The sequence below is a fragment of the Sapajus apella genome, unplaced genomic scaffold (genome assembly GCF_009761245.1).
Source record: "Sapajus apella isolate SASKATOON/1434 unplaced genomic scaffold, GSC_monkey_1.0 scaffold18, whole genome shotgun sequence".
Lineage (NCBI taxonomy): Eukaryota > Metazoa > Chordata > Mammalia > Primates > Cebidae > Sapajus > Sapajus apella.
The window spans coordinates 23,979,155-24,001,763 of record NW_022436958.1 but is presented as its reverse complement, the minus strand read 5'-3'; the positions used below and the strand labels follow the sequence as shown (position 1 = coordinate 24,001,763).

The 22,609-nt window shown below is 38.9% G+C and overlaps 1 protein-coding gene and 1 long non-coding RNA gene across 8 annotated transcripts in view; both read left to right on the top strand.

The window, feature by feature from the left end:
• RBMS1 (RNA binding motif single stranded interacting protein 1) overlaps positions 1–22,609 on the top strand; it is a 216,356-nt gene that overhangs the window by 33,087 nt on the left and 160,660 nt on the right. The gene's annotated exons all lie outside the window — the stretch shown is intronic.
• LOC116557057 lies at positions 17,923–22,035 on the top strand. The gene is made up of 2 exons (XR_004271336.1): positions 17,923–19,534; positions 19,601–22,035. It is a non-coding gene; the product is annotated as an uncharacterized LOC116557057 (long non-coding RNA).

Genomic DNA, 22,609 nt, shown 5'->3' with positions numbered 1-22,609 from the left:
GGATACACACACCTCCTTTCTCCCTACTTCACAACTCAATGTAGTTGTTATATTAGTGAAATCAGAATAAGATATAGCAGTGAAATAAGAGTAAGATATAGTAGTGAAATCAGAATAAGTTGAGTCAAGGGCATCATTAAAAAGAAGCAAAATAGCCAAAGAGGAAATTGCAAAAAAGCAACAGATTTTCTCATGGCCTGTGTTAGAAAAGGAAGCAGGCACTCTTGTGTAGCGGCAGAGCCAGGATTCTCTTCCCCTGGTAACCAGCCAGCTGATAACCTGTGGTCACACCCCATTGACCTGTGGTCGTACCACAATTGTCCTACGTGACTTTCCATGAGACTGCTAGTCTCTCTGAACCACAGTGTCCTTATCTGCAAAACTGGGGAAACAATGCTGACTTTGCAGAGCTGTTGCCGGGATTAAATATATTGTCATCTGCAAAGCCCCTGGATTGAGGGGTGTGTGTGTGTGTATCTGTGTGTGTGTATCTGTGTGTGTGTGATCTATGTTGATTCCCTTACCTGATGGTGACATGCTGAGTGGTGAAGGTACCCAGGATGGTCATCACCTCCTTTTCCTCCTGTTCCTCTGACTTGGTGCCTTTCAGAGTCACTGAATGGCCTCGACTTCCTATTTCCCACAGAAAGCAAAAAGCAGATGCCTCTTCAAAGTTATGATGAGAAGCAGGGCATTCACCTTGACTGCATTGCTTTGGGTAAGGACAACCATTGGGGGAGGAGTGGAGCCATCACCTGCTTCAGGGAGCGTCTACCTTCTGTGGGCCCAGAGGTTAGTTTTAACTTATCTACAAGGTTAATGGATTGAATTGTGTGTTAGATTGTAATTAAGAATTTTCCTCAATTAATGAAGGTGGTTTAGGAAAAGCCATAAATCTTCCCCTGGCTCGGCAGGCTTAGGCTTGAAGTAAAGTGGTGTTTAGAGGAAGTTCCTGTCTCCTAATATACACTTTTGTGCACATTGGGTTCAATCAGTATTGACAAACTCATCTCTTAGAAAGAAGATATGTGCATTAGACCTTAGATCATCTATTTAGTAAATCAGTGGCTATGCTTCAGTATTAATGTCAGACCCTATTGTGAAACATTACTTTCCCAGTAATGGAAAAGTAGAGTAAATTATTTATTGAGAACTTTGCTCATGAAGTACCCCCTGGTCACTGGAGCCAATAAGATTAATCATATAACATGTGAAATAATACATGATTTTGGTCAACAGTTAATCGTGATAAATGTAGAGGGGAAAGAGGAAAATGTTTTTTAAGTAGATCAGAAACATAATGATTATGTTGGTTTATACTTCTGTTTGAAATTTTAAATGATTAACATATGCATCATTTTCAGTTATTTGAAATATGCTATTAAGAATTAAGGACTTAAAAGTTCCCCCCAAATATATTTAGTCTCTTAAGAATTCGTGCTATTAAAAAGATCATGGAGGATCAAGTAAAAGCATTTTAAATGTAAATCTTAGAAGCAGAAAGAATGATAGTACTTTGTGTGGTGTCCTGTTTATTTTTCTAACATGACATTAAATGTCACGTTCTTGGGAAGCCATCCAGTGTTTTCTCTAAATAGTAGATACTTATGGGAAGTAGGAATAAATATGCCAGTGCTAGAAATGAGACAAATAAAGCATGAATTTACATGAATGAAAACCATCTATTAATAGGATTATTTGGAGCATAAATACAGACTGACCCTAGCCTAAACAATCTCAAAACATAATTGCATCACAAAAAATGATTAGACTGTATGACCGGTATTATGTCTTTTCTCTAAAAGAATACCCTAAAGGTGCTGCCTGAACTAAGGAACTATTTTAGCTCATGAAATTTTTGCTTGGACGCTTCATATTTGTGGCTACAGAAAAGTCAAAGCAGCCCATAAAGGCTGTGCACCTCTAAAGCTAATGCAGTGTAAGGCCTGTCCCATCCAGTAAGCCATTTCTCCACAACTCTGCATGTAGTATACATTATGGCCTTCGTGTTTTAAAAGTTACTTTGGATATATATACATACATATATATGAGATGGAGTTTCACTATTGTTGCCCAGACTGGAGTGCAATGGCACAATCTCAGCTCACTGCACCCTTCACCTCCCCAGTTCAAGCGATTTTACTGCTTCAGCCTCCAGAGTAGCTGGGATTACAGGCGTGCTAATTTTTGTATTATTAGTAGAGACAGGGTTTTACCATGTTGGCCAGGCTGGTCTCGAACTCCTGACCTCAGGTGATCCACCCTCCTTGGCCTCCCAAAGTGCTGGGATTACAGGCGTGAGTCACCGTGTCTGGCCTGGAGATTTCTTTTGGTTAGTGTTTTCTGACACCTAGGAACCCAAGATGTGACTAACGATTTTTACTACAGATCTGAGGAAGTTTTGTGGAGTTTGGTTGCCATATGAAGACCTCTCTATCCTGTGTAAAGATTTAAGTAACTTTAAAATACCAGTAAATTGGGAAGAAAATGCTTTTAAGTGTAATTTTACATTGAAAATAGTTTCCATGGCAAGTTTCTGGATCCACTTTTTAGATATTGACAGTTTTAGGTCAGGTTCCATGGCTGGTGCCTGTAATTCCAGCCCTTTGGGAAACCCAGACAAGAGGATCACTTGAGGCCAGGAGTTCAAGACCAGCCTGGGCAACAAAGCGAGATTCTGACTCTATGGAAAATAGTAATATTAGCTGGGAGTGCTGGCGAGGAGCTGTGGACCCAGCTGCTCAGGAGGCTGGAGTGGGAGGATCACTGGGGCCCAGGAGGTCAAGGCTGCAGTGAACAATGATCATACCACTCAGCCTGGGTGACACAGTGACCCACTGTTTCAAAAAAACAAAAACAAAAACAAACTCACAAACAAAGAACCCCCAAAATAATTTAAAAATATATATATGAGTCAGAGAAACCTTTATTTTCTGCATATTTGTTTTACCCTCACACAATAATCTGCCTCAAAAGTGGTGAGCCTCACCCGAGAATGCCAGGAAATTGCCGAGAAGGTCACATGATTGCGAGAGTGCGACGTTTAGGCTGGCACCTGTTAGTGTGTAGGCAGCCCTGCCCAGCTGATCCTGTATTGTATGTTGCCTATTAAGTAATATCTGGTCTGTGTTCTGAATCCTTATAAAATTGTAAGATCATCTTTCATGGTGTTATTTCAATATGAATCTGTAATATTATCTAATACTTACCATACAGCAAATACCTAAAGCAAATTGTAGCTATTTCTTGAAGCCATTAGTTCAGCAAGAAATGGTTGTTCCCCTTCTCCCACCCCATTTATGGCAGTGAAACTTAGCCATCAGAAAGACCATGTTCAAATTTCAGCTCTACTACTTACCAGCTATGAGAGCCTAAGTGAGTTCCTTAATATTTCTGAGCCTCAGTTTACTCCTTTTAGAATGAGGATACTACTGCTAACTCACAGGTCTGTCAATCTTTTCAGCCTCTGGTAAGATACACAAAGTCCCTCATATCTGGCGAGCTGAGGTTTACTGGAAAAGAACTGCCAGGTTTTTTTTGTTGTTTGTTTGTTTTGGTTTGGCACAATATCTCTACTATCACTGTTGATAAAATAGCTCACAGAGAACAAGTACAGGTCAAAGTAGACTTTGTGAAAAATGTATTGAATTGAACCGATTGGAATTCAGTCGGCAATGGGTGGCTCAAGGGGAGGTTGGAGAAGAAGCCAGATTGGAAGAAGGGGAGGGCAGATTGCTGCTGGAGAGTGGACCGCTTGGCAGTGAGGGAACAACAGACAGTCAAAATATAAGAAACAGGAACAGCTCAGAAGAGCATTCAGCTTCCACATGGTGAAGGAACAAATGGTCCTTACATATCTTAGCAGCTTGGAGGCTGTCTTACAGTACAGTGTGATAGCTTACGTTTAAATTATGCTCAGTCTACTGTGAATTATTAAGAGAACTTTAAATTATGCTCAAGGCATTGTGTTTAGAAGAGAAGGAAAATCTACAATATTGCTTAGAAAACCTTCCACTAAAAGTAGTAAGGTAACAATCTATACTGTATTTTATTTAAGCCTTAGTTATCTAGATTAAAAATAATAACCAAAAACTTACCTGGAATTCCTTTGCAAAAGTGCCGGTCAGATGACCTTACATACACCTTCTAGCTTCCTGACATTGGATTTAACAGCAATTTCATCATCTTTCCAATGGAGAGAAAAATACGACTCACCCTAGAGCTGGCAAGAAGTTTAAATCAGACAAACCATGGAAAGCACTTAGCACAGTACCTAACATGTAGTGTGTCCTCAATACATGAAGTTTTATTATTGGTGGAGGTATTATCAATATTACAACTACTATTTTCCCCCTTTAAGTTTGTTTGTTTGTTTCCTGAAATTGTTAGGTCTTACTCTTTTCATATTGCTTGTAGGTCCTTGCTCTCTACTCTCCCGTTTGATCTGTGTTTCTTTTTCTTTCATTGATTTTCCAAATATTGCTTTTATAATGCATAAATCACTGCCTGTGAAAAGCTTGGGAAAGGAGTTGATATTACATTCTATGCGATGGTCATAATTTTTTCTCCATTCTCTTTCTTTTCTTGGCTTGGATATTCCTTTGGTGTCCTCTCCATGCAGAGTCACAATTTTCCTCCCAAGCAGTAAATAGTATCCATGCAGCATGACGGCTTGCCAGCTACAGTTAATAAACTGAAGTGTGCAAATGTGTTCCTCTTCATTTTTGTTCAGTCTGCAATTATATTTCTCTTCTTCTTTGCTCTCACCCGTTCTAGTTGTAACATTTCTCTTGGCTTAACAAAATGTCACAAGAACATTCTTAAAAAATGATACTGCATGTTATCTACTTTTTGTGACATAATTGTAACTTGAGCAAATTTGTTCCCAACGGAGAGAAGGACTGTGACATTTCTAAACAAACAAAAATAACAGCCTGTACTGTGTCTTATATCGCCATTTATAAAGCATCAGCTCAGGTAGAAAAGGCCAGGTTTTCAACTGAAGTAAAAATGAAAAATTTTAGGTTCAGTCAACATCAGATACCAGTCTTTATCTTGACCAGAGGCTTTAAACTTTTTGGAATGATAGCTCTGATTAAACCTCTGATAGCATGTATAATGTGGCATTCTAAGAACCGGGATCTGCTCCATAACTTTGTGTACCTGGAGTATACTATTCAGAGAAACAGAGAAACAGCTACAGAGGTGGTTTGAGTTTAACTTTTAAGAATGATCAGAGACAAATATTTCACTGATGAATATAATATTTACTGTTGAATGTTCAAATAATTATAATTCTAAATGTACTGAAAAATCAAATAAATGGAGAACTTTCCCATCTCACTAGTAATTCTACGTAAAAGAAATTTCAATGGTTCATTTCATGGTGATATTTTAAAAATGTTAATCTGATCCTGTCACTGTCTCGGCCCCACCCCCACTGTCTAAAACCGTAAATGACTTACAGGTGCCTTTACAAGAAAGTGAGGGCTCTTTCACAGAACCAGCTCCTTAGAGGAGCTCTAGGTTGGCTCTCCACTCCCCTTCTTCACTGGGTTCCAGGCCTTCACTTCCATACACACACCCAGATCCTTCCTGCCTCAGGACCTTCCAGTATGTTCTCCTCCTTTTGGGATGCTCTTTCTCACATTCTTTACATGGTTAATTCCTCCTCCACTTTCACTTTGCATTGTCACAGTTGCTTCCTTAGAGAGCCCCTCCTTGGTACCCCAGGACCATAAAGTTGCCATCCTTCATGGCCTCCTGTTCTTTCTTTATATGGCACCTACTGCATTTTATAACTATGCATTTATTTGTGTGTTTCTTTAGTATCTTTAGGATTTTATTCACAACTGTGTACCTAGCACAAATAGTAAGCAGTCAGTAACTATGTGCTAACTTGGTAACAAGTACTCATGTAACATTGCATGAAAAGAGTAACGAGGTCAAGAGATTGAGACTATCCTGGCCAACATGGTGAAACCCATCTCTACTTAAAATACAAAAAATTTAGCCAGGCATGATGGCACGTGCCTGTGGTCCCAGCTACTCAGGAGGCCAAGGCGGAAGAATCGCTTGAACCCAGGAGGCGGAGGTTGCAGTGAGCCGAGATTGCGCCACTGCACTCCAGCCTGGTGACAGAGCAAGACTCTGTCTAAAAAAAAAAGAATAAATAATTGAAATAGTGTATTGTCCTTGCATCTTTTCTATGTCTAAACAGTCTACCTCTCATGAGATTTCCTCTAAGCAACCATTATATTATTATCTTAATTTGAACAATAACAACGCAGACATTTATTGAGTTAAGATCTGAATGTAGCAACAAAGGTAAAGTAGATATGACTTCTACTTTGATCGAACCCAATATAAGCAGGAGATAAACATAGAGGTCATTGCAAAGGGCTGTGTTTTGGGGAGAGGTGGAGAGAACAGGAGAAACGTTCACAGAGGAGATGACATTGAAACTCAGTGGGTTGGGAAGGAGGAGTGAATTTTGTTAGCTGGAGGCTGGAAAGCCACTCTTGGCATAAAAACTAACATGAGCTAAGTTAGAGGGACACCGAAGTATATGCTTGATTCAGGAAATTGGTGAGAAGTTCTGTGTGGCTGGGAATGCTTGTGAAGAAGAGTGGGGAAGAAGAGTGGTAGGAGATGACAGGGGAAAGATAGATTGGATGTAGGTTCTGGGTCATTTGGGTGATTTTCCTGAGGAGCTTGGGTGTTATTTTATAGGCTATGAAATGTTTGCAGCATGGAAATGGGAGAGGAGATCTGTGTTTGAGAAACATGATGCTGGCATGGTGGCAGTGCATTGTTAAGTGATTGGGAAGTGACTCAAGAGATCAATGAATGAGAGTCAAATTTGGCAGAAGTTAGGTTGTTATGGCGGGGAGAAAGAACGAATGAAGGGATCACTTTAAAATTTTTTTAATTATGAAAGTAATGTGTGCTTACAGGGATAATTTGGAAAATGCAGAAAATTATAAAAAAGAAAAGAAATATCATAATATGGTATATGGAAAGAAAAGCAGAGTCAAGGGGAAATGCTTTTAGGATGGTAAGAGAAGAGAAACTTCTGGAAAGGATCCAGAAGGATCCTCCTTTTAGAGATGTCTAGTTTATTTCTTCTTTGCTGGCCCTAATTCTGTCCATCTGGAAGCATCACAACCTTTTGGATCTTCAGTGTTTTGCACATATATATATTTTTATTTCCTCTGGACTGGTTCATCCTGCTGTTCCTTTCTCCTCCTTTTGCCTGGCTAACTTTTATTCCTCATTCAGGCCAATAATCATAATAGTAATAAGCATCATCATCATCATCATAACAGTAGTTGCAGAAACACACAACCTTCACCTTTCCAATGCTTGTCCCTGTGGTTAGTGCTTCATTAATCTTGTGTGAGTCCTATAAGGTAAGCACTACTATGACCCCATTTTACAGATGAAGATACTAAGGCATTACAAGGTTAAGTGACTTGAGCAAATGCAATTATCACAACTGGTCACTTCCCTCACCAAGTTTGGAGCCCTGTAATGTGATCTCATAGCTCCTAATTTCTCCTGGGAGACTTTTTATCATACTTGTTTGATGAATGTGTTTTCTCTGCTGGACTGTAAGCCCTGTGAGAGCAGGTGGTATGTCTGTCTTCTTCTCTGCTGTACCCTCCAGTGCTTAGCTTTGTGATTACCTGGTACATAGTAGGGTGCTCAGTTAACCAAGCACTTGACACTGGTGATCACCATTTTTGAAATAAGGTCAGCCTAGGCCTGTGATGCACTAACCTGTAAAAGCTCACACCTTGGAAGGAATTACAGTTGGCCTTCCATACCTGCAAGCTCTGCATCCATGGACTCAACAACTGCAGATTAAAAATATTTTTAAAAATAAACAAAGAATGACTATACAACAATAAAAATTACAGTATTACAACTCTTCACACAGCGTTTATGTTGTATTAGGTGTTATTAATATAAGTAATTAAGAGATGATTTAAATATACAGGAGGATGTCCCTAGGTTATATGCAAATACTATGTCATTTTATATAAAAACTTAAGCATCTGGGGATTTTGGTATCTTCTGGGGGTCCTGGAACCAGACCCCCATGGATGAAGAATGACTATATTTATTAGCTCACCATGACAGTCGTGGGAACTTTAGATGAGGATTTTGGGATTTCCTGGGAGCTCAGAGGCCTCCAGATCAAACTGTATCTTTCTTTTCCATCTCCTCTAAGTTCCAGTAATTCCATGGACCTTCTCATAACTGATCTGATTTTCTAGGCCTCAAACTAGATCACATTCCCATGGAGGTCCGGATGACAAGGACTCTAGTCCTGCCATGGTTGATACTTAAATTCTTTGTAAAGTCTCTTTTAAGGTGTTCAAGTTTGCTTTTATTCAGGTTTTATTAGGTTTTCACTAGATGTATACAACCTGAATATAAGACTTTATAATTTGAAAAAAAAATGTTAGATGGAAATAATAAAATGATGATTTTTTTAAGATAATGCTTCGTTGGCTGGGCACAGTGGCTCACGCCTGTAATCTCAGCATTTTAGGAGGCCGAGGTGGGTGGATTACCCGAGTTCATGAGTTTCAGACTACCCTGGCCAACATGCTATATAATCCCATGTCTACTAAAAATAGAAAAATTAGCCGGGCGTAGTTGTATATGCCTGTAATCCCAGTTACTCCAGAGGCTGAGGCAGGGGAATCACTTGAGCCTGGAAGATGGAGGCTGCAGTGAGCTGAGATCGCACCACTGCACTCCAACCTGAGCGACAGAGGGAGACTCCATCTCAGATAATAATAATAATAATAATAATAAAAAATAATGCTGCATTAAACATTTTATTTCTATATTTTGTCTGATGCATTGGGTTTAAGTAGATTTTAAGTAGAAAATTACTAACGAAGAACATACTGAGTTTATTTTACTACCAAAATGATATATTATTGATGTTTACATTTTAACCCAAATTTAGGTTATACTAAAGGAAACACTTTGTTTGGATTAGTTTTGGACCTGTTGCTTCTTTATTTCATTTATCAAAGGACATAAAAACTGTGAAGGCACTAGAAAGTGAAAACCCAACAGAGTTAATCATGGATATTTTGAACACAACCAATACCTAAAGAGCAAACATTTAAATTGGTTTAATACAGCCAGATAAATTTAGAGATCCTGACTGTTTCTTTGATGGTTATTAGAGATCCTGACTGTTTCTTTGATGGTTAATACAAAACTTCAAGAAAAGAAGCATATTATGAATTTTTTTCTAGTGTTTTTTTTTTTTTTTTTTCTGAGGCAGGGTCTTGCTCTGTCACCCAGGCTGGAATGCAGCGGTTCTTTTTTTTTTTTTTTTTTTTTTTGAGACGGAGTTTCACTCTTGTTACCCAGACTGGAGTGCAATGGCGCGATCTCGGCTCATCACAACCTCCGCCTCCCGGGTTCAGGCAATTCTCCTGCCTCAGCCTCCTGAGTCGCTGGGATTACAGGCACGCGCCACCATGCCCAGCTAATTTTTTTTTATTTTTAGTAGAGACAGGGTTTCACCATGTTGACCAGGATGGTCTCGATCTCTTGACCTCGTGATCCACCCGCCTTGTGATCCCACAGTGCTGGGATTACAGGCTTGAGCCACGGCGCCCGGCCTGCAGCGGTTCTTATCATGGCTCACTGCAGCCTCAAACGCCTGGGCTCCAGGGATTCTCCTACTTCGGCCTCCCAAGTAGCTGGGACTATAGGTATGCAGCACCATACCTGACTGATTTTTTTTTTTTTCTTTTTTTGAGATGGAGTCTCTCTCTGTCACCCAGGCTGGAGTGCAGTGGCGCCTTCTTGGCTCACTGCAACCTCTGCCTCCTGGGTTCAAGTGATTCTTCTGCCTCAGCCTCTGGAGCAGATGGGATTACAGGTGCCCCCCCACCATGCCCAGCTATTTTTTTTGTGTATTTTTAGTAGAGACGGTTTCACCATTTTGGCCACACTGGTCCTGAACTCCTGACCTCGTGATCCACCCACCTCATTTTTAAAGTCTTTTGTAGGGATGGGGTCTCACTATGTTTCCCTGGCCTCAAGTGATCCTCCTGCCTTGGCTTCCGAAGTGCTGGATTACAGGCATGAGCCACTGCACCTGGCCTTTTCCTAGTTTTAGATACTTGAATGTTTTTTGTTGTTTTCCTTAACAAAAGTCATAGAGTATTAAGCAAGGTATTTAAGTCAGGTCAACACAAGTTTCAAAATATTGGCTTGGAAGCCACTTCAGTCTTTATCGTCTTCCTGTTTAATTATAGACTGGAAAAGGAAGGCAGCATTTCCTGCTTTTGCAGTTTCCTAATAATATCTCAGCTTGTAATGATTTAATCCAAAGGAAGAAGGCATTCTATGTACATCTGCAAAACAAAACACCACTATGACTAGCTGGGTTAATCGTTTTCAAATTCAAGTAGTCAAGTGATTTCTACCATTTCACTTTATTTAAAAATGAATACAACTTTCTAAAAAAATTATTAGACTAAAATGAATTAGAGCTGATATTATGGAAAGAATGTAAGAATAGACAATTTTTTTAAAGGATATAAAAATAATTGTCATAATCCAGCAAAACTAACTGTTTGACAACATTTTATGGCTGGTCCTGTTATCAGATTTTATTACTTTAGGCATGAAAATGAAAGTTAACATAGCCTAGGATCTAATTATATTTATAAAAATATTTTTTAGTGTTTTACGTTTATTCATCCCACGCTTTCTAAGAGCGCTGAGTGCTAAGAATTCAGTGATAAGTAAGACTCAGATCAGAGTCTTGGAAAAAGGAGATGGCTGCATCTTCCCCATGGTTATCAAGGACATTACTCATTTCTCTGTAAGAGCTACTGTAGCATCTCTTGACCCCCGGCACTGAGAAGAGCATGCTCCAGTATCTCTTAATTTTTGGATTTTCAAGTACCATTTTAGTGGTCTAGTTAGGAATTGGAGAAAGAATGGACAGAGACTCATTCATGCAGTCTCAAGTATAAATGGACATTTGTGATAGGAATGTCCCGTACCACATTCTAGCAGTATAAAAATGAAGGCCACATTGCTGGCTACCAGGAATTTACAGTTTAGCTGGAGAAAAACAAGTAAATATACTGAATTGCACCACCCAGTGGAGCAGTGCTTTTATTCTTATATACATATCCTTTTCTAATACTTTATATTCTTGTATCATTTTTAAAATACCAGTTCTAATAACATCAGTAAGCATCATAAAGAACAAAATAGAGTTAGGATTTAGCAACCCGTTTTCCTCTGGCAGCTCCATTTCTTAGTTTCTTTGCAGTAAGTCTGGAGGCCTGTGATTGAATTGTGATAAGTGGAATGTAGGCAGAAGGTACAAAAAGCACATCTTGGTCTGGGCATAAAATCTCCTGTACACGCCTTCATGATCTTTTTTTACTTTCTGAGATGGCCTTGGAGGTCAGGTGTAGAAGATGGCAGCATTCTTAGACCTTGAAGGATGACAGTGTGCAGCTCACTCACCCGCCTAGAAATACTGTCCCTGCCCCCAGACTGTTGAACTGGAATATAAATGAGAAGTAAACTTTCACTGTGTCCTTAAGATTTGAAGGCTATTTCTTAAGCACTTCATCTATACCTATTAACACACTCTACTTTGCATTCTCAGGCTGCCTGCCTGGAGTAAGCACTAGTTACATGAAGAAGGGGCGCAAGGTGTTCCTGGTGGAGAGCAGCATAAGGTGGGAAGAAAGCTTGGAATTTCCAGGTGCCAGTCAGTAGTCTGGTACGGCCGGGGCGCATGGCAGTAGAAGGCAGTATTCATGATCGGAATGGAGAAGAAAGTCAAGGCGAGTACATGGGACGTTTTGTGGGATAAGAGATGAGAGCCCTGTCAACCAGAGGGGACAGCAGTCTGAGGAATGGGGAGTATAATGGAGTGGTCAAACAATAAAGAAAAGGAGCTAGCCTGGGTCCGGTCATTAGTTTAAAATAGATACAATTTCTTATAATAGAGATAAGTTTTGATAGTGGACATGCCCAGTGGGTTCTCTCACATACACAGTTTCTAAAAATGCGTAACTTAGACCCTTCCATTGATGTTGATGTGTCCATAGACATGGACAGAGCATGAAAAAAGCAAAGATGCTGAGAATGCTTCGCCTGAAGAAGAGGAAACAGACCATAATCTCAACCTTCAAGCGTCAGAAAGGATGGCAAGTAAAAGAGTAGTCCCACTTGACTGTAAGTGACCCCTAAGGGTGAGTTAGAACAAACAGGTAGAAGCATAGGGAGACAGATGTGGGCTCAGCATAAGGAGGAACTTTGTCATAATTGCCTGAAGAGCAGTGAGTCTATCCTGGAAAAGATAGCAATGAGTTTATGAACAGGAAGAGTTCAAACAGACTGGTTCTTAACATGAAGGGACTGTCATAGACAAGGTCCAAGTACTGGATAAGGCTGGGACTAGGTAACTTTTGGAGCCTTTGGTTATAGTCTCAAGGTGGATGCTATTTAAACTCTGGTATCAATGTAAGGGAAGTGCTATGATAATAATAGAAGGTTGAAAAACTTTCAAAGAAAGAAAACTATTCTTGCCTAAATTTTTTTTTTTTTTTTTTTTTTTTTGAGACGGAGTTTCACTCTTGTCACCCAGGCTGGAGTGCAATGGCGCGATCTCGGCTCGCCACAACCACCACCTCCTGGGTTCAGGCAATTCTCCTGCCTCAGCCTCCTGAGTAGCTGGGATTACAGGCACGCGCCACCATGCCCAGCTAATGTTTTGTATTTTTAGTAGCGACGGGGTTTCACCATGTTGACCAGGATGGTCTTGATCTCTTGACCTCGTGATCCACCTGCCTCGGCCTCCCAAAGTGCTGGGATTATAGGCTTGAGCCACCGCGCCCGGCTGTTGCCTAAATTTCTTTACCTGGAATTAACCACTTGACACTTAGTACATTTTTTTTTAGCTGATGGATATGCATTTAATCCAATTAACATAGTTAGATGGGCCTTGCAATGATATCACTGAATGATACCACCAACAAAATGTCAGACCCAACAAAAAGGCAGTGGGGTGAATGAAAAGGCAGATACTATCTTTCTCTGAGATATTGGGAGAAGAAACTTTCTCTTACCTTCCTTATTTATAAAAACCAGATAGCTTAGTTGTTCCTCCGAAACTGTCAGAATTTCTCTCATCAGTGCCTCTGAACTGATGGATGGGGATTGGTCTTGCTTACTAAATGTGCGTTGTAGCAAGACACAGCTTTATGTAGAATACCATTAAGATGCAAGCACATTATGGCTACTCTGAAGGCCTTCACTTACAACATGAATTATTCAAATAGCTTCTTAATAACTGCATTGATTTCCACAGTTAAAAGCAGATCAGATTATGGAATCTGCTCAATACCACTTAAATGTTTATAGATGTTAGAGTTGACAAAGACCTTTTAGACACTGATAATTCCTTTCACTTGATCAGAATGCTAGAGATTTGGCGTTGCTAGTAATGCTTTGTGATTATTTTTAACAAATGAGGAACACTGTAACAGCAATCATTTAAGGTCTTCATTCGTATTCCATATTAGTTCCAGACTCATTGCCTGAAAATCTAGTTATGCTAAAAATCTGACCAGAAACTTTTACATTTATATTGATCAGAAGCTTTTATGTTTCTTTTGCAAAGATCAATGTAGTAAACATGTCTTGACCTGCATGTATTGATGTGTATATTTAAAAATATCTATAAATATTTATAATGATAAAATTCAATAAGGTTTCAGTTTCTCAGTTGCTTTTGGTACCCTCTGAAAGGGTAAAAGGGGGCAAGTTTACTAGTATGATAAGAAATTATAGGTGAAGTAAAAATTAGATCTTCTGTTCTTTCTGATTCTCCCCCTATTTGGAAGTCTTTGGGATGGGTAATTTCTAGAGTGGATTAGTCTGCTCAGGCTGCCATAACAAGATACCATAGACTGGGTGGCTTAAACAGCAGAAAACTATTTTTTTCAGGGTTCTGGAGGATGGAAGTCCAAGACAGCAAGGTCAGGTTCTAGTGAGGGCTCTTCCTGGCTTGCAGAGGGCGTCTCCCTGCTGTATGCACACATGCCCTTCCTTAGTACATGTGTATTTGGTGCTGGGGTGGGGGGATCTATTCCTCTCTCTTCCTCTTCTTGTAAAGCCACCAGACCTGTAGGATTAGGAGCCCAGCCTTATGACCTCATTTAACTTTAATTACCTCCTACAGGCCTTATCTCCAAATACAGTCATAGTGGGAGTAAGGGCTTCAACACAGACATTTTTGGGAGGCACAGTTCAGTCCACAGCACAAAGGCAATGGTTTCTAGAGTCTGCTATGGACTGAACTGAGTTTGAATGTAATCTGGGGCACGTTACCCTTTCTGTTTCTCAGTTTTCTGTAAACTGAGAATAGTGATAGTAATTTCACAGCTTTATCATGTTGAATAAATGAGTTAAAGTAAGACATGCAGAGTACTCAGAACAGTACATGGCATTTATAAAGTGCTCAATAAAAGTTAGTTATTATTAATAAATATCTAATTAGATATTTGTGCCTTTAGCTGAGACTTTTATGATTTTATGTATGTGGTCTCCACGTACTTTATGTTTACATATCAAATAATTTTTGGCATCAGGTTTCAGAACATGCCTTGAAAAATTTCTTCATAAATATTGATAGATGCATAAATATAAGGGAATAGAGTATGTTTTTTTTTATAAAATGTATTTTATAATATTTGTAAAGAAGTTGTTCCATTTTCCCACTTAACTCTTACACGTGCATACATACTGGTTTTCTACCTGTACGATAAAAAATAGAATGTTGTTGTAGACCTTATTACTGTGGAAGTCAAAGTACTTCATTCATAGCAAGAAATCCAGTAATCTTTGGACTCTTCCTAGAGAGTTTGGGATCAAAGATATCCCCATTTATTTAGTGTTTGGGAAAGCTAAGTAGAGAGCAGTTGACAGCTTACCAGAAACTCTGTAAGTAAAGTAGAGTGGTCTGATTCATTGGCCAATATTCTATTTCTTGTGTTAAATTGAATATAGAATAGAATTTGAATTAAAATGTTACAGAAAGCACACTGTGTTAGGCCATTCTTGCATTGCTATAAAGAAATATCTGAGGCTGGGTAATTTATGAAGAAAAGAGGTTTGATTGACTCACAGTTCTGAAGGCTGTACAGGAAGCAAGGCAGCAGCATCTGCTCAGCTTCTGGGGAGGCCTTAGGGAGCTTTGACTTGTGTCAGAAGGCAAAGCAGGAGTGGGCACTTCACATGGTGAAAGCAAGAACAAGAGAGAGAGAGTGGGAGCATGGGGGTGGGGGTGCCACACATTTCCAAATGACCAGATTTTGTTTGAATTCAGAGCAAGAGCTCACTCATCACCAAGGTGATGGCCCAGGCTATTCATGAAAGATCCATCTCCATGATCCAAACACTTGCCATCAGGCTGTATCTCCAACATTGGACATCATTTCAACATGAGATTTGGGTGGGGACAAATATTCAAACTATATCACACACTTAACTGATTCTCAAATCTTTTATGATCATCATTATATTATGAGGCTATTTTCAGTCCTTCTGGGCTCCTTCTAAGTCCAGAGGAGGAGCTGTGCTCTCTTTCTGCATAAATCAAAGTTTTTTGTTTGTTTGCTTGTTTGAGACAAGGTCTTGCTCTGTTGCATAGGCTGAAGTGCAGTGGCATAATTTCGGCTCACTGCAACCTCCGCCTCCTGGGTTCAAGTGATTCTTCTGCCTCAGTCTCCCAAGTAGTTGGGATTAGAAGCACCCACCACCATGCCTGGCTAATTTTTGTATTTTTCGTTGAGATGGGGTTTTACCATGTTGGCCAGGCTGATCTTGAACTCCTGACCTCAAGTGATTCACTCACCTCAGCCTTCCTAAGTGCTGAGATTATAGGCACAAGCCACCGAGCCCGGCCTCAAGGTCATTTTTATTTGGCAGGCAGGGTTTAAAAAGAAATAGAAGGAAAAAAAGCAAGAAAGAAACTGCCCATGAGTTCCCTTAGTGCCCTTTCTAACAGGCAGCTGTTCTTTCAGGCCTTCTGCTGCCTGAGCTGGGCCTCCTGTTGCCTCTCTCTTCCATTTCAAATACAGGAACAAGTCATGGATGTTTTACACTTATAAACATTTCATTCTAAATAGTTGTACTTATGAGTCAAATTATAAGACTTTCGCTAAAATTAGAACCTAAGAGTCTTTTTATATCTGAGCTCCTGCTTTAAAAAAATCAAAGTGAAATATTTATATAACGCAAAGTCTCTAGCTGCTGTAGGATGTGCAGTTTAAATGATCTATCCTTATAATACTTCTCAGTATTGGGAGGGCTAGTCCTCCTAGAATATTGAATGCAGCAGAAAATAAAATCAGCATGGCATGGGCATGTACAACTTACATGTAAACTAAGGTGTTTAAATTATATTTCAGATACACTGGATTCTACTCTTTCCCAAACCATGGGCAAATATAGTATTAAGAAACAGTCTTTCTGGGAAAAAATGAAATTTTAACAATTTAATTTGAATTGAGTCATAAACCCAAATATAAACTCAGAACTGTAAATCTTTTAGAAGAAGACATGGGAAGGTGTCATTGTGACCTCAGAGTAGGCAAAACTTTTGTGCACATGACACAAAAAGCACAATTCATAAAAAAAAATAATAAATTGGATATTATCAAAATGAAAAATGAAATATTTCTGCTTACCAAAATATACTACCTTTAAGAAACTGAATAGACAGGTTCCAACTTGGAGAATATTCATAGCATATATATCTGGCAAAGTACTTGAATCTGAAATACATAAAGGATTTCTACAAATCTACCATAAAAAGACAAACAATCCAATTAAAGACTTGAAAAGGCACCATACAAAATAAAATATATGAATAGCCAGTAACCTTGAAAAAGGTGCTTCATATCATTAAGTATCAGGGAAATGTAAATTATAGTCATAATCTGATGCCATTTCACATTCACGAGAATAGGTAACATAAAAAAGACTGCCAACACCTAATGTTAGGGAGCATGTATAGCACTTGGTATTCTTAATCATAGAGGGAATGTGAAAATGGTCTAACTATATTAGAGAACTGTTCAACAGTTTCTTATAAAGTTTTTGTCTCACTCTGTTGCCTAGGCTGGAGTGCAGTGGTGTGAGCATAGCTCACCGCAGCCTCAAACTCCTGGGCTCAAGCTGTCCCCCTGCCTCAGCCTCCTGAGCGGCTACAACTACTGGCACATGCCACTATATACCCAGATGATTTTTTAAATTTTTTGTAGAGATGCAGTCTTGCCATATCCCCCAAGCTGGTCTTGAACTCCTGGCCTCAAGCAGTGCTCCTCCCTCAGCCTCCTAAATTGCTGAGATTATAGGCATGAATCACTGCACCCAGCCTCTGAAAAGTTAAACATACATTTAACTTGTATGACCCAGAAATATCACCCTTTGGTATTAACCAACAAGAAATAAAAACATAGGTTCCCAAAAAACACACATTAAGATGTTTTGGCAACCTAATTTTATTTTATTTTATTATTATTTATTATTATTATACTTTAAGTTCTGAGATACATGTGCAGAATGTGCAGTTGTAACTCGTCATCTACATTAGGTATTTATCCTAATGCTATCCCTCCCCTAGCTTCCCACCCCCTCACAACAGGCCCCAGTGCGTGATGTTCCCCTTCCTGTGTCCATGTGATCTCATTGTTCAACTCCCACTTATGAGTGAGAACATGCAGTGTTTGGTTTCCTGTTCCTGTGTTAGTTTGCTGAGAATGATGGTTCCTAGCTTCATCCATGTCCCTGCAAAGGACATGAACTCATTTTTTATGGCTGCATAGTATTCCATGGTATATATGTGTCACATTTTCTTTATCCAGTCTATCATTGATGGGCATTTGGGTGGGTTCCAAATATTTCCTATTGTGAACAGTGAGCAGCCTTATTTCTAAAGCCTCAAACTGGAAACAATCCAAAAGTCCGTTAACAGGAGAATGGGTAAACAAATTGTCTTATAATGCCATACTACTTAGCAATAAAAAAAGAACAAGCAACCGATTCAAGCAACAATATTGATGACTCTCAAAAACACGTCAAGTGAAAAGAAGCCAGTTGCAAAAAAAGTCTTTATCCTATGATTTCATCTACATGAAATCCTACAGGCAAAAATCCTCTATGATGACAGACATCAGACGGTGGTTAGCGAGGGATTTGACAGGAAAGGGGCAGGAGGGAACACTCATGGAAGGAAATGCCTCATGTCTTGTTTTCAGTGGTAGTTACATAACCGTATAGGGTTGTCAAAACTCATAAACTGGACACTTAAGATCTGTGTATTTTATTCTATGTTACTTATATCTCAAAATTTTTTAAAAAGCAAAAAGAATCTATCTTCCCCTGCTGAAATGATTGCACACTTATGAATAATCCAAGATGGAAACCTAGAGGATGTGAGAAGATGTTGTAAATGAGATTTCTTGGAAGAGGGTGATAGCTGCCTGCAATGTGCACAGATATGTCTGTGCTATAAGAATCCCTTGAAAGAATGCTATAGAGAATGACCTCGAATCAACAGCCTACTAAGGAAATGGAAAGTACAGCTTCTGTACCAGCAGATCTAGAGACATCACCAGAGAAGTCATTTTAGAGTGACTAGATTTTGGTGAGGGTAGGGGAAAGATGGGGCAGGCTTTGCTATCAGTAAATATGGCAACTCTCATGCCTCATCCAGTGGAGAAGGTGATACATGGAGATTCTTCCTGGGGTATTTCAGGTGTTCTTCAGCTTGGGAGTCAACTGATGGATAAAAGATCAGTTGGTGAATGTATGCTGAAGTTGAAGCTAAGGTGGAAACATCCTCAATTCAGGGACACTGGATTCATTTTAGGTGTGAGAATTGTTCTTGCACACTGTTTCTTGAGGCCAGAGATGTTGGGTCCTGCCTCAGATAGGAGGTGAAGTTCATGTGATCAGGCTTCCTAATGGAGAAGGATAAATCCTTTATGTTCATGGTTACAAGAAAGTATTGAGCCTCTGAAGATTGCCTTTCATCTGCATAAACAATGGACTTTTTACATAACTTGATTCCCATATAGAGTCTTGTCTAATGATCTCAAAGAATATTCTTGACTTCTGAAAGCTTTCAATGCTACTGAAAAAAAAAAAAAGGACTTGAGAAATCAGAGAGGGTATCAATATCAAAGTGACTTCTTCCCTTCCAGCAATGGTAGGAACAGGAGGACCCTAAGGCATTTCTTAGTTTTTGTCCAGGTCTTGTCAAAAATCTCAACTAATCTCCCTGATCACAGGAGTAAAAGTGGTATGAATAGAATGATTCTCCTGCATTGTAAGAGTCAGGCTCTTAGAAACGGTTTTAGAGAATTTCACTTGTATATCATTAATCCCTTAAGTGAGGTAGTATCTAATAATTGGATACTTTGTTTTAGAAAAACTGTGATATATAACTCAGGTTATATCACACGATATAATCTGATATTGGAACTTTATTTTAGAAAAACTGTGACATGTAACTCAGGTCCCTGGATGATCAGTGCCTGTGATTTTTTCCTGAATGACAGCTATGTGTAGTGCAGGCGACCATTCTTTTATATCTGTAGCCCTCAGAATTTGAACATTTCTTATGTTACACATTCTTAAGATGCAAAAATGTTCTGAGACAGTGTCCATCAAATACTTGGGAAGTTGATCCAGAACAAGTGTCATATTCATATACTACCTTTATTCTTATTGTTATAGACATTTCAAGATTCATTTGTCAGCCACAAAGTTGGTCATATTTCAACATCTGTTACTCTCCACTGTTAATGATGGAAAGATGAAGATTCTGTGTAGTGAATACTCGATTGGAGTATTGACATTTCTTATAGAACTGGCAATTTTTGAAACTGAGTGAGGTATTAGGTAGACTTTGCTTTATGGATTCTATATTATTTTCTTATGGAATATATACTATTCTTGCTAACTGTGCAAAATTGGGAGGGACTTCAAGAAAAATGAGAACAAGGTAGCAATGGTGGAGATAAGTTAGGTGTCCATAAGGGCAACCATGAATTTCTGGGATAGTGGCCTTTAGGATGGTAGTTGTCAATTTGCTATTCTATTTCTATGTAAGTTTCCCTCTTTTCCCTTAACATCACTCTTCCAGGGTCCAAGCTAAATGAACAGGGCACTATATAGTAGGTTTTATTTTGGAGAGTATCCAATTTGAGCATTGTAGACTTCTGTAGCTATGCTCCCCAGGTTTATCTTCATGACCCTTCAAATTTCTGAATAAAGACCTTAGCTACAGATTCTTTTGCTAAACACAGTGTCTTCAAACCATATGAAAATGGATGCTGTGCTTTTCCAGGAACCCATTACTCTGTTAGCTCATTTAAAATTTTATTTTTAGTAGGTGGTGGCAATAAGAATGAGATGAATGTAGCAGGAAACCTCAGGGAGAAGCTTTCTGTCTGGGCGGGCCTTTTCCATGACAGCAGCACCCTTGGAAATATTTGTGTTCAACCATATTTAAACTTGAGTGAAGATGGACAACTGAAAGTTAGTTCTTGTATTAAGGATGTGAGAGGAATCACTACTTTTCAAGTTACTTTTAAAATTCAGAATAAAAAGGAGACGTAGCAAACTTGTTAATCAAGGAAGGCAATAGATAACATATCAACCTAAAACTTTGTGGCTTAAAAAAGTAATCATTTATTATTTCTCATATATTTGAGAATATATGAGGCTCAGGAATTTGCAAGGGGTGTTGACTAGTCCACATGTCATCATCTGGGTAAGTCAGTGGGCTGCATTCAGCTGGCAGCTTGGATAGGCTAGAATATTAGGAAGGTTTCCCTTTTAATAGCTGGTACCTCTGCTTTGTTGTTAGCATTTCTGTCTCTACATGGGTAGCGTGGCCTTTCTCACAGGTCAATGGTCTCAAGATAGCTGGACTTTTTAACCTGGTGGTCAGCTTCCAAGAGTAGAGGAATAAGCTGCCAACTGCAGCATCACCTCCAGCACACATTATTGATCAAAGCAACTCACCATGCCAGCCCAGATTTGAGATGAGGTAGATTCTACCTTTCAGGTGAGTGCTAGAAAAGCAGGAATTATTGGAGGCTCTATCACAGTTAATTACCTATGTTACTTAAGTTGGAAGGGACCATAAGTTGAGTCACCAGTTAAACTGATGACTTTAACTTTTTCCAGTCAAGTGGAGATTGTGAAGCCTTTATTGATAATCTCATGGAGGTGACTTCATAAATCCTATAATGTTCATCAGAACTCCTGCTATACCCCACTCAAATTCATTCCTATTAAATAATAACTTGGTGATTGATGAACATTTAGTTACACACTCTAAGTCCTTAGGATACTATAATGAATGCATTCTTGAGTGTTTGGAAATTTAGGCAAAGAAGATTAATTTAGTTAGTCTGGACCTAAAACAATTCAAGATTTTCCATCATTTTATTTTAATTGCTCAGATAACTCTTCTTGCTTTTTCTTGCTTTTTAGATGAGGAGTGTAGGTTTCTTTTCTCATAGCCAGAGATGATCTTGAAAATAAGTGCCTTTTTTGACAGAAAAAATAAGGTTGGAATTCTAATTTAAAAGGTCCTCCCAAATACAAAGACAAGCCTAAGGCTTGGACAATATAAAAAATCTGCCATTCCTATTGTATTCCAATTATTAAACAATAAAATATACTATATAATTGTTACTTTATTAAATACTCTGAAGAAAGAGCCATGGAATAGCAATCAGAGGACTGATGTTCAGGTCACCTTTGGCAAATCGCTTAAGTTCAAGCCTTTCTTTTAATCTATAAAGTGGGGATAATAATTTCTTCTCCACCTACCACAGTGTTTGTGAAACTTAAATGAATAAAAGTATTCAGGACCACAAATAAGGCATAATAACTGTATGATAAAAAAAATTGTTATATCAAAAAAAAAAAGAGAGAGAGAGAAAAAACCCCAATTAAATATTTATATGCCCCCCATAAAGGGCTCATGGTCTCAATAGAGTATATATCCAGTAGGTTATTTAGTTAAGGCATAGCTATAGTTTAAATAACCCCACTCTTTCCATAGAAAGTTAGAAAGATCTTTCTTTTCATTTCCGCTTGGTTCTGCTTATTCTATAGAAAGTTAGGGTCAGGCTGAACTGCCCTGGCTAAAATACCAGTCCTTTTTAAATGTCTAATTCCTGGAAAAGCTGGGTAACATGGCAGAGCAGTAACAATAGGACACAGGGTTGGGCTTGTCTTTTCTGCTCTGGGATTCTTACCATTTCTGGCAGTTTTTGACCAGGAAGTCAAAGCTCCTTTTATTTATTTGTAGTCCAAGCTCTTTTTCATGGCCTATTTAGTAGGGATTTTTAAAGATCATTAGATAATCATCAGATGAAAATAATTCTAGGCTCCTGCTGGCCACAAGATAATTGCCATATTTAACTGATCATAAACAATAGTTTCATTTTTCAGGGATTTAGTTAATTATAAGCCCGTCCTATCTAATACTGTAGCTACAAACTCT